Raw genomic sequence first — 11,788 nt, forward strand, 5'->3', positions numbered from 1 at the left:
ATACTTTTTGAAATTCAGAGAGGTTCAAGGTTCAAGCGCGTCTAGGAAAAATGATAGCATTTATTATATATAATGTGCACGTACAGGTAAGGAAGGTGCATGCTAGACAAAAGGAGTCAGAGTACGTGTACAACCTCCACGCCAGACCAGTAGTGGTAGCACAAAGATTGTACGTGGCGAAACCTCCACTATCACGCTCCTAACATTCGTACGAGAAAGGTAGTGGTGGTATGAAGTAGTACAAAGACTGACTATTATTTGCTACATCTAATATGTACCGGATCTGATCACCACTCCTCTACCACCTGCAACACAATCACCTTTAGCCTTCTGTTGTACCCTTTTGTCCCCATGAGACCACTATGTATTAAGAGCCAATAGTGCTCACCTATAAATAGGTCCATACTTCCCCTGAGAAGGGGGTCATAAAATTGGGCATTGTAACCAGAGATTCATGAGTAATATAAATATTCTCTCCATTTTCACTCTACAAGTTGATACTAAGTTCATATAGCTATCCTAAGTTCTTCTAAGCGTCTTTACAACTCTTCGTTTACTTAAGCTCATAAGTTATCCAATCTAACTTGGTTGACAAGTTCTTACCGTCAACAGTTTTCTCGATGGTTATTGAGGGTATTACCAAATCAAGATTGCTTTAGAAAATCATGCTAAGACCACATTCGCTTATCCTTTTGGTACTTATGCTTTCCGGCATATGCCATTTGGCTTGTGAATTGCTCCAGCCACCTTCCAGCGTTGCATGATGAGCATATTGAGTGATATGATTGAGAAATGCATGGAAGTATTCATGGATGATTTGACAATCTTCGAAGATTCCATTGAATCTAGCCTTCTCAATTTAGAATATGTGCTTAAACGATTTAAAGAGAAAGGCTTAGTACTATATTGGGAGAAATTCCATTTCATGGTGCCATCTGGCATAGTCTTGGGACATGTCGTGTCAGAACGAGGAATCATGGTCGATCAATCAAAGATTGAACTCATATCAAAGTTGACCACCCCCAAGACTGTTAAAGACATTAAATTTTTCCTTGGGCATGCAGGATTCTACAGGAGGTTCATACAACATTTCTCGACAATCGATCGCCCTTTGTCAAACCTCCTAGCAAAAGACATCGTAGTCAACTTGACACCTGAGTGTGAAGAATCCTTCCGAACACTTGTTGCAAAACTCACTTCTGTCCCTATCATTCGACCGCCAGATTGGAACTTACTGTTCATATATATAATTTCAGAAATCTTAGCTATGTTGGAAAGCTTCTTCGAATCCCTACAAAATCATGTCTAATTGAAAATGTTAAATTCAAACATTTACTAGGTGAAATTTGATCTACAAGTAGTTGATTCTAGAGATACAGGATTTGAAACTTAAATGAAGATATTTTAGAGCATGATCAAGTGACCAGTAGCAACATCTAGAAAAAAAATTCACAATCTTATCACTATAAAATGAATGCTTTAGATTTTTTTGGGAGAGTTTTGGGGGAACTTTTGGAGCCCAACGGACTAATTAGAGGCTAGAGAAGAATCTTTACCTTTTTTTTTCATATTTCTTCTACTATTTTTTTTTGGATTTCAAGATGTTCTTTATGGTTTCCTTTATGATTATGATCAAAGGTGGTGTTTGGTAGGAGGTAATGAAAACAGTGGAATAAGAATGGGAAAGCAATGGTAATGGAATACAATAAAAAAGGTAATGGGATTATGGTGTTTGATTAGAATTATGGAATCAATGGTTGAATAACTATTCTTATGTTTGGTTGAGTGTGGAATGGAATGGAATAGATTGTTTTTGGACAAAAATACTCTCATGCTTAAAATATCATTTAATAAATTTAAATAAACGTATTATATTATTAAAAAATCAATTTTTTATTTTCAAAAATCACATAACACTATTTTAGAAAATATATAATTTTAATTTCATATTTTTTTACAAAAAATATTCAATAATCCTACTTTTAAAATTACAAAATAATATAATTTTCTTTTGTTAAGTAACTTTTTTAGTGTAACATACAATTAATTTAATTATCTGTGAATATCATTTTATATTTTAAAGAATAAAACATTATAATAACATGAAAATAAAATTTATAAACTAAACATTATAACATATATATTCTAAAGAAAATGTGTATATATATATATTCAAAATGATAAACTTTTTGGGATCAAACTTGGCGAATACATGAAACACACTAGGAATAGTATTGATGTCCCGCTCCCATAATCTATGTTCACATACTACCCATTTTGCAAGATTGCATGCATAAAAGAATATCCAAAAGAGTATCACCTCATATTATCCAAAATATTTTAAATTGTCCAAGGCAATAAAAATTTCTGTAATGTTTCGAAACTCCTAATATGATTAGTGCCATGGATAGCGTGCCGAAAGGGAACATGGGACAATTATGTGGTAATTAATAGATTTATGTGATTTATATGATTATATGGTGGAGTATACATGATTATGTGTATTAAATGTGTTTAAAGACCTATTTTTGTTAAAAAGGGGTAATGTCTTAATTTTGACCCATTGAGGGTATTTGTATTTCATGTGCTATATGCTTGAGACCACATTATTATGTGGATATATTTGTGATATTCGGCTTAAGTGAATCCTTTCAAGCTGTTGTGCGGAAATTTCAAAGCGAAAATAAATACCCGACTCGAGTCGAGCCTAGGGATATTTTGGGAATTTTTCATACTTCAAGAGTATGGGTGATGTAAAGTAAATTGGTGGAAATATTTGTGCTTGGTGGATTAGTTATTTAATTGGGAGTTAGAGGTTTAATTTGAGGATTAGTTGAATTATAGTTTAGGTAAATGACAAGAATGCCTTTGGGGTTGGCTTTGGGGTTAAGTTAAGGCAAGGGGAAAATTGGTCATTTGACCGAGTTGAAGAGAAATTAGGCTATGAAAACCCACCCTTCATTCCCATTTTATACACCACCTTCCCTAAAAAAATTTCTCTCTCAACTTATTCAAGACAAACACTAGAACCAAGGGGCCAAAGCTTGGGATTTGAGGGACTTTAAGCAAGATTCAAGCCACAAGGAGGAATTAGTAGCAGCTAGCACCTTCACAAGCCTAGGATTTTTGGATTGGGCAGCAGAGGTACACACTTATTGTTGTTCTTCATCCTTCCCTTTATTGTTCTTTATCACAAATATTTTTTTGGGGTAATTTTCTAAATTTTGAGTCCTTCGTTGTTTGGTGGGCATTGGTAATGATGGAAACATATTGGTTGATGGATATAGGCTTTGATCTCAGATTGGAACCAGATATTTTAGTTCTAATTCTTGGTTTGGGGAAAGAGTTGAGTTTTAAACTCTAAATTTCAAAGATTTGGATTTTGGCATGAAATTGGAGTTTTACTAGTTTCTTAAGGTTGTACATGAGTTGATTTTGTGTTAAAATATTGAAAAATCTATTTTTGGGTCGAGTTTTTGGAATGAAAATGAAAGGGAAAAAAATAGATTCTAAGTTTGTCGCAGTGGCGCCACAGCGCCTGTAGGTTAGCGCCACATCACGTGTGTGTTTCTCCAAGAGTGGGTTTGCTCTCAGACAGCTGTGGCGCTGTGACCATTTGGAAGGGTGTTGCAGCGCTAATGTCCAATTTTTTTTGGGAGGCCTCTCGGACTTCTGTGGAGTCGCAACCCTTATTGGGAGGGGGACGTAACGCTAATATCTTTTCAAGGTATTTGTTAGGATTTTAGGAGTTAGGCTCGGGATGCTCAGGGGACGATTCCACTACCCGGATTGGTGGAATTAGAGGTCCCAAGAGCTAGGGCTTATTCTTTGAGCCATTATCAGATTTTCTTCCTAATAAGTGTACCACTTATGTTGTGACTAGGGTTTCCACAAGTCTGGGAGAAGTTATCACACTCAAGGTCGCTCCGTTGTCTACACATGACTTTAGGTAAGAAAACTAGTACATGGACCGAGAGTAGGGCATCGACCCCTGACTATTGTAAACGGATGTAATCGTGCCTTTAATCTGTTTATAACTGAATGTTTTACCCTATGACTACATAGGTTGCATCTGTTCTTTGTAACTATTTGTAAATGTTTGTGATTGATCGACTATGGGACCTTAATTGACAATAAACATGTGGAATGTAGGTCATTATACTTGTTGACCAGTAAAATTGTATCTGTTTAGCCATGAGTTGGAGAGCTCTAGAGGCGGTGTGTAAATACTCAACCTGCTTGGTTATCACGATCAAGATATATTTTGAGGAACTTAGGATGTTAGTCTAGCTTTGCCACTTGGTTAAGCTATTTTTGTAACTTTTGATATAACAGTATTTTTGTTTAAAACATTTGTCATCCCTTGTGTATATTCAAATGACTCGCTTAACAAGTTAAGCACTGTTTTGAACACATAGTGTAACGAACCTGGATTATTAGGGCGTTGCAACTTAGTATCAAAGCTGCCAAGGCTTTATGGTTCCTAAAGATTGGCTAACTATGTACGCTGGCTAACTATGTACGCTCCATGATAAATAAAAGCTTGACTCATAGATTGGTAAATAATAAGTGGAAAATGTGTTTAACAATTAAATTGAAATATATGCCTTATCTGCACGCCAGAATAGGAAGCATGAAATATGCAGATAGGGCCTGGCCCTTGACTGCTATGCAAATAGGAAAAGACATGCTTATTAGCATTACTGTTGTATGTGAAAATTGTAGAAATGCTTATTAGCATTATCATTGCATGTGTATGCTTAATTGTTCAGTTTTGGACCGTGAGACATTTTTCTTGGGCACTTTTATCATTTCCTAATAAGCCGAGTAGTTGATTGCAAATATATTGGGGGTTTTATGTCTCCAAGGTGATCAAATTGACTAGTCGGCATTGAGATCGAGGCTAAGGATGATAACCAAGGTAAGAACCCCCCAATTTCCCATCAGAACTGACAGCAAATGTTTACTGATAAGCAAGCAAGACTTCTGAGGTAGGAGGAAAAAACATGCAGTTGAGACAGCAGGTTCCACTAGGGAACGCTGCCTGGCCTGCGCCGCCAGTTATGGTATCAGATCTTGCTCACCCAGAGGTTGAGAATAGATGTGAACCACTGTATGAGAGGTTCTGGAAAAAACACCCTCCAACCTTTGAGGGAGGCCCCGATCCACTTAGGGCCGAACAGTGGATGAGTATGATTGCCTCCATCATTGACTTCATTAGGGTGTTAAGTAATGACAGAGTGGCTTGCACCACATATATGTTATGGGATGATGCCTGTATTTGGTGGAAGGTGGTATCCCAGACTCGGGATGTTGTCACGATGGGTTGGGAGGAGTTAAAGGAACTATCCAATGAGAAATATTACAATGATGCGGGTAGCACCGCTATGGTGGATGAGTTTTCCAATTTGGTTCAAGGCAACATGACATCGACAGAATATGGCAAGTTTTCTTTTGACTTGGTGCCAACCGATGTAAATAGGAAATTAGCGGTTTGTTCGGGGGCTAAACGCCATGATAGCCCGGAATGTTAAGATTACCACTATACCTGGAGTCACTACTTATGCTCAGGTAGTTGAGAAAGCCCTTACTATTGAGGGTGCCGAGAATAAAATCTGGAGAGAGGGCTCAACCAGGCGTGATGCACGAAGGGTAGTACCTCCATTTACATGATCTGATAGGGGAGGAGGCGCTATTGGCTAAAAGAGAAAGGTCGTGGATATATCTAGTGCCCCTAGTTCAGACAAAAGATTTTGGGGTACTCAGGGTGCCCGTCAAGGTGAAATTGAGAGTGGGAAAAGTTATCTAGAATGTGTCAGGTGCAAAAGGTGTCACTTGGGAGATTGTCAAGCCAAGGCATGTTTTCTGTGTGGTGCGGTTGGACATCTCAAGATAGATTGCCCCCAGTTGAAGAAAGAGGAACCTAAGAGGGGGTCACAACCTGGTTCCAGCTCGAGTGTTTACGTTGACGCAATCAAAGGCTGAGGCTAGTCCCTCAAGTGTGACAGGTCATATTTCCAGTACTAACTCCTCTTATATTGTACTAGTTGACTATGGTGCTACACATTCTTTTGTGTCCAGTAGGGTGATAGACAAACTTTGAAGACCTTGTGATTTGTTTGCTTTGGGGTTTGGGACCTTGTTGCCTACTAGGTAATTAGGAGTCTCGAGGAGATGGGTCAGATCACTACAAGTAGAGGTAGATAGTAGGAAGCTGACTGTAGATTTGATTGAATTGGTGATGGGGGGTTTCAATATGATCTTATGTATGAATTAGTTGGCTAAGAATGGAGTGACCATAGATTGAAAAAGGAGGATGGTCACTTTAGAGCTTGAGGGAGAGGATCCATTTGTATTTGTAGGTGAAGTGAATGGGCCTCACATTCGTATGATTTCAGCATTGAAGACTAGAGACTTATTGCAAGGAGGATGCATAGCATTCTTAGCTAGTGAGCTTGATACCATTAAGGTTGTACCAGTCAGACTAGATTAGAGTACATTGCTCTGTAAGTTTGTAGATGTGTTCCCAAAGGATATGTTGGGATTGCCGCCGCATCAGAAGATTGAGTTCGTTATTGAGCTGGCACCGAAACGGAACTAGTATCCAGGGCACCGTTCAAAATGGCTCCATCGGAATTAAAGGAATTGAAGGTACAACTACAAGAATTACTTGACTTGGGGTTCATTAGGCCTAGTCTCTCCCCGTGGGGTGCAATAGTGTTGTTCATGAAGAAGAAGGATGGGACGTTGAGGATGTGTATTGATTACAAGGAATTTAATAAGATGACCATCAAGAACAAGTATCCACTGCCAAGGATTTATGACTTGTTTGATTAGTTGTAGGGCAAAACTATGTTTTCGAAGATTGATCTCCGATTTGGTTATCACTAGTTGAGGATCAAAGATGAGGTTATTGCAAAGATAGCCTTTCGCAAAAGGATGGGCATTACGAATTTTTTTTATTAACTTTGGACTGACCAATGCCTCGACAACATTCGTGGATCTGATGAACATGTTGTTCAAGAATTATTTGGACAGGTTCATGATTGTGTTCATCGATGACATTCTGATATACTCTTAGTCAAAGACAGAACACGAGCAACATCTTCGTTGGTATTACAAAGGTTAAGGGAACATAGGTTATACGCCAAGTTTAAGAAGTGCAAGTTTTGGTTACCTCAGATGACATTTCTTGGTTATATCATTAGTAAGGATGGAATTATGGTGGATCCGACCAAGATAGAGGTGGTGAGAGTTTGGCCAAGGCCAAGGAGTGCATCAAAGAATAGGATTTTTCTTAGTTTGGTTGGATATTATCAGTGTTTTGTGAAAGGATTTTGGAAGATTTCAACACCATTAATTGAGCTGACACACAAGAATTTGAAGTTCATTTTTTTAGACAGATGTGAGAATAGTTTTCAGGAGTTGGCAATTGATTACTGCACCAGTACTAAGTCTTCCTTCATATCAGGAGAAGTTTGTGGTTTACTATGATGCTTCGAGACAGGGATTAGGGTGTGTGCTGATGCAGACTGGGAAAGTGACTGCTTATGCTTCCTGACAATTAAAGGAAGATGAGCAGTGATACCTTACTCATGACCTAGAGTTGGCGGCAGTGGTATTCGCACTGAAAGTGAGAGATCTACACAGATCATAAAAGTTTGAAGTACTTTTCACACATAATGATATGAATATGAGATAGAGGCATTAGTTAGAGTTGGCAAAGGATTATGACTATGAAATCCTTTACCATCCAAGGAAAGTCAACGTGGTGGCAGACGCTTTGAGTCGAAGAGGCCCAAGACAGTTGTATAGCTTAAAGAAAATATCAAGAAAGTTGGCAAAGTATGATAATTCTTGAATAAAGAGTTATTTCATGTGCTTTTGAACTTATTATTGTGGAAAAATCGTGGGTGATGTTAGTTTATTTTTAGCTTTTGTAGCTAACTTTGGTGTTTTTATGATCTTACTTGAGTGTAATTATTTTTGTAGTTTTTAATAGCAAATGGGTTAAAGGTAGTGATAAACGAGTGTTAGACTTGTTTATCTATGTGTTTTTCCAGTAAAGTGTTAGGTATTTGTTTTGTTTTGTTCTATTTTACGCTTGTTTTTGTATGTTTTCAGGTGTCGAAGGGCTTAGGTGTGGAAACATAGTGGAAAAACCGACAAAAAGACAAAAATTGGTGGAAAACAGTGTTTCGGAGCACTTCCTGCGACCACATGAAGGGTGTCTTGTGGCCGCAATTCCAGCTAAGTTTTGGCATTTCTAGAGCATTCTTGCGATCGCAGGAATGACATCCTGCGATCGCAAGATATGCCTAGAAATGTGAAAAATACAGATTTTTAAGGAATGGCAAAATTGGACTTCTGGGGGGCTAAAGGAGGAAACCTAGATTGAACTTAAGGAGGCATCAACCAAAATATAAAGGCAGCAACCAATTTGGGAAAGAAAAAACCAGAAGAAGAAACAAGGAGAACCAAAAATCAGCAAGAAGAAGGAGAAGGAAGAAGCTAGCTCTAGCATCACTTTGGATTTGTTCTTCTTTCTATTTATAAACTCCATTTTTACATTTTCTTAGTGATTGTTGAATCTGAATAGTATGGGCTATTTTGATTGTGGATTAATGTTTATGAACTCAGCCATGAACTAATTTTTAGGTGGCTTGAATTGTTGATGAACCCTATGTTATAGTCTATCAATTTCTTGTACTTTATTTTAGTAAAATCTCGCTTGTTCATTCAAGTATGCTTATATTAAATTCTTGTTGTTGTTTGGTCAGCAATGGCAAGTTATTTAATTATGTTTAATGCTGGAAAGATTAAATGTAATGGGAAGAACTTAGATGACACAAGTCATAATCTAGGTTAGGTTATGTTAGTAAGTAACATAGGGATATGTTATTTTCCTTGTGTAACTTTTAAGAATTAAACTTTGAATTGCATTCGTTAATCTGATTTTGCATAGGAATATGTTTAATTAGGTAGAAGAATTAATGTCATAAAATTTGGGAAAGTTTTATGAGTGTTTAAATGAATTCTTGTTAACCTGGGAGTTTTGCTAGAATATTGCTGCTACAATCTGTCCGCAATTTGTTCAGGATGATTAATATAGGGGAATTCAATAATTCAAGTCCATTTTGCAATCCATATATTTTTCTCAAATTTCTAGTTCAGTTCAGTTTCTAATTTCAGTATTTCCATCTTTTTAATATTTTGTTTAGCCTAAAAACAATCCATTTGAATTTTAGTACTTATAAGTTCTTTAGTAATTGCTTTGCTTATTTTTCTATTTTGCAATCCCTGTGGAGACGATTTACTTATCATTATATTACTTGTGTGATTACGTGCACTTGCGTATTTAAAATCAAATATTTAATTTATCACAACATGTTTTTGGCGCTGTTGCCAGGGATTGGAATTAGAAATCTTTGTAATATCAATTACTTGCAAAAAAAATTTCTCTGTTGAGCTGACTTTGTTTGCTTGCTCTTGTGTTTTATCAGGTGATTTACTACATGAATGAGCAAGAAGACATTGAGCTAGCTCCTATTGACCCTGAAATTGAAAGAACAATTAGAAGAAGACTAAGGGAACAACGGGCTCAAAATTGCCTTAATATGGTTGAAGAGGTTGAAGGAGTTGAGGGTGCTAATAATGTCACTAACACAATTGCTATGGCTGATGATAAAGAGAGAGCCATAAGGGAGTATGCTGCACCCATGTTTAATGAGCTCAATCCGGGCATTGTTAGGCCTGAAATTCAAGCACCCCAATTCGAGTTAAAGCCCTTGATTTTCCAAATGTTGCAAACAATGGGTCAATTTAGTGGGCTGCCTACTGAGGATCCTCATCTTCATCTCCGTTCATTTTTAGAGGTGAGCGATTCTTTCAAGCTACAAGGAGTGACTGACGAGGCCCTAAGGTTGAAATTATTCCCTTTATCTTTAAGGGATCGAGCTAGAGCTTGGCTCAACACCCTACCTTTCGACTCGGTGACTACATGGAATGAGTTGGTTGAAAAATTCTTTAAGAAGTACTTCCCTCCTACCAAAAATGCCAAGTTTCACAATGAAATTATGTCATTTCAGCAGCTGGAAGATGAATGATTTTGTGAAGCTTGGGAGATATTCAAGGAGTTATTGAGAAAGTGCCCACACCATGGGATTCCGCATTGTATATACGAATGGATATATTCTATAATGGGCTCAATTCTTCCACTCGTATGGTGTTAGATGCTTCAGCTAATGGGGTTATTCTCTCTAAGTCCTACAATGAACCCTATGAGATTTTGGAGAGGATAGCTAGCAATAATTATCAATGGTCAAATGTTAGAGCCTCAACAAGTCGAAAAGTGGCTGGTATACTTGATGTGGATGCATTGACAGCTTTGACCGCTCAAGTTTCTTCAATGACTAACCTTTTCAAGAAAATGAGTTTGGGGGGAATGGTACAACCAGCTGCTATGGGACAAGTTGCCGGTGTATCTTGTATTTATTGTTGAGATGGGCACGCATTTAAGAGTTGTCCTTCGAATCCCGCTTCAGTTTGTTATGTGAGGAATCAAAATGCCACCCGAACTCTTACAATCCGGGATGGAGGGAATCCAAACTTCTCATAGGGGGATCAAGGAGCTAGATCAAGCGGAGCACCAATGCCAAACAAGCCTACATATCCACCGGGGTTTTCTCAACAACAACCAAGAGCTCAACCACCTCCTCCCCAAGTGCCTCAATCAAGCTCTTTGGATAGTTTAATGAAAGAATATACGGCCAAGAATGATGCTGTGATTCAGAGCCAAGCGACATCCTTGAGGAACTTAGAAATTCAAATGGGGCTGCTAGCTAATGAGCTAAGGAATAGACCACAAGATACTTTGCCTAGTGATACCAAAAACCAAAGGAAAGATGGTAAGGAGCATTGCAAGGCGATTACCTTGAGGAGTGGTAAAAATATGGAATCGACTGAGGAGAATTGTACTAGAAATAGCAAGCCCACTTCAATCCAAAGTAGTGTGGACAAGGGAGACAAAGCTGTGAATTCAAAAAATTTAAATGCTGATCCTGAAGCAATTGCTGCAGCAATTCCTCCGCAAAATGCTACAGGAAAGCCTATAAGCAAGCCACCTCCACCATTTCCTCAACGCTTTCAAAAGCAGCAACAAGATGGTCAATTCCAAAGATTTTTAGATATTTTGAAACAACTTCACATCAATATACCATTGGTGGAAGCTTTGGAGCAAATGCCCAACTATGTGAAGTTTCTAAAGGATATTTTAACTAAAAAGAGGAGGCTTGGTGAATTTGAAACAATGGCGTTTATTGAAGGTTGTAGAGCTATATTGAATAACAAAATTCCTCCTAAATTGAAGGATCCGGGAAGCTTCACAATTCCTTGTTCTATTGGTGGTAGAGACGTTGGTAGAGCACTTTGTTACTTAGGGGCTAGTATCAATTTGATGCCCATGTCAATTTTCAAGAAGTTTGGGATTGGAGAAGCAAGACCAACCACAGTCACTTTGCAATCAGCAGATCGTTCTATGGCACACCCAGAAGGAAAAATTGAGGATGTACTTGTGCAAGTTGATAAATTCATTTTTCCGACTGATTTCATCATCCTTGATTATGAAGTGGATATATATGTTCCTATTATCTTGGGTTGGCCATTTCTAGCTACTGGGAGGACATTGATTGATGTACAAAAAGGGGAGCTTACTATGAGGGTGAATGACCAACAAGTGACCTTCAACGTGTTCAACGCTATGAAGTTTCTGGATGAGGTTGAGGAATGT

The 11,788-nt window shown here is 37.9% G+C and overlaps 1 non-coding gene across 1 annotated transcript; it reads right to left on the reverse strand.

The window, feature by feature from the left end:
* Nucleotides 1-10,059: 10,059 nt before the first annotated feature.
* Nucleotides 10,060-10,165, reverse strand: LOC133781135 (small nucleolar RNA R71). The gene has a single exon (XR_009869929.1). It is a non-coding gene; the product is annotated as a small nucleolar RNA R71 (small nucleolar RNA).
* Nucleotides 10,166-11,788: the final 1,623 nt, after the last annotated feature.

This window comes from Humulus lupulus, chromosome 5 (assembly GCF_963169125.1).
Source record: "Humulus lupulus chromosome 5, drHumLupu1.1, whole genome shotgun sequence".
NCBI classification, from domain to species: domain Eukaryota; kingdom Viridiplantae; phylum Streptophyta; class Magnoliopsida; order Rosales; family Cannabaceae; genus Humulus; species Humulus lupulus.